General features: G+C 37.2%; 1 protein-coding gene across 2 annotated transcripts in view; it reads right to left on the bottom strand.

The window, feature by feature from the left end:
* Nucleotides 1-1,461, bottom strand: part of LOC106884139 (zinc finger protein 271) — a 29,750-nt gene that overhangs the window by 18,057 nt on the left and 10,232 nt on the right. The gene's annotated exons all lie outside the window — the stretch shown is intronic.

The following is a 1,461-nucleotide window of genomic DNA, read 5'->3' as shown; positions in this document are numbered from 1 at the left end:
CTCGCGGTCATAGGATCATGGTTTCGATTCCCAGACCGGGCGTTGTGAGTGTTTATTGAGCGAAAACACCTAAAGCTCCACGAGGCTCCGGCAGGGGATGGTGGCGAACCCTGCTGTACTCTTTCACCACAACTTTCTCTCACTCTTACTTCCTGTTTCTGTTGTGCCTGTAATTCAAAGGGTCAGCCTTGTCACACTCTGTGTCACGCTGAATATCCCCGAGAACTACGTTAAGGGTACATGTGTCTGTGGAGTGCTCAGCCACTTGCACGTTAATTTCATGAGCAGGCTGTTCCGTTGATCGGATCAACTGGAACCCTTGTCGTCATAAGCGATGGAGTGCAAACAAATGTGTGTAACAAAGCCATGAATGTGTACATCTTTTTGACTTTTGTTGTCCATGTTTTTATTTTCAATTTCCCTGTGTGCATCTAAAGATGTCACCCCCCTCCTCTCTAATCCAGTCAGCTTGAAATATTTCCTTGATTATTAGCTACATAATATTCATTGCATCATTTATCACTATCCATACCATAGACACATATAAGCATCTATTTATCTATGGCAATGAAATCTCATATAGACAACTAAATAACACCTATAATCATCTCTAGGATTTTACAGCTGTCTTTAAGCAACACATATGTACCACTAGAATTTTGTAGCTATATACGTATTTGGTATAGATAGTGTTAAAACTATGTATAAATATATAAAAGGATAAAGAGAACAATGGTAAAGTTAGAAATATATTTTATGGATAGAGTCTTACAGCTGTTTCAGGGAAGATCCAATGCATCCCTTCATCGGAGACAGAAATAGTAAAGGAATCGATTATTATATCTATAAGCGGAGAGTTATAGTAGGAAGTGAGAGTGAGTGTGATGCGCTGAAAAAAGAAAGAAAGAACAGTACTTGGAGTGTAGCTTCATTCCAGTAGTAAGTATCCGTGTAAATAATCCTTGTGGGAATTTTCCAGAGATAGTTGCTGTAGTGTTAAAACTGTTTATGAACCATTGTATTGATTCAAAAGTTCACTTTTATCTGATGTCAGTTACGTGAAACTTGGAGTAACAGTTTCGTACCGTATTTTGTTTTCAATAAATCACTGTATTTTACTCCTAGCTTGGTGTTTGAGTACTATTTTCTCCACCTTGTTTTACCCCTATGTGCTTACATCCTCTCTCTCTCCACACACATATATATATATATATGTCAACGTGTCTTTGTATATAGATATATATCTTCATCATTGTTTAGTTTAATTATGAAATATTGTAAAAATAGATGCAGGCATGGCTGTGTGATGAGAAGTTTGCTTCCCAACCACATGGTTGTGGCACCTTGAGTAAGTGTCTACTAATAATGTCTCTCAGGCCAACAAAAGCCTTGAGTGGAATTAGGAATCAGAAACTAAAAGAAGCACATCATGTGTATGTATATATATATATATATATATAT

This window comes from Octopus bimaculoides, chromosome 28 (genome assembly GCF_001194135.2).
Source record: "Octopus bimaculoides isolate UCB-OBI-ISO-001 chromosome 28, ASM119413v2, whole genome shotgun sequence".
Lineage (NCBI taxonomy): Eukaryota > Metazoa > Mollusca > Cephalopoda > Octopoda > Octopodidae > Octopus > Octopus bimaculoides.
Note: the sequence above shows the minus strand (reverse complement) of the source record. Positions and strands in the feature narration are given on the sequence as shown.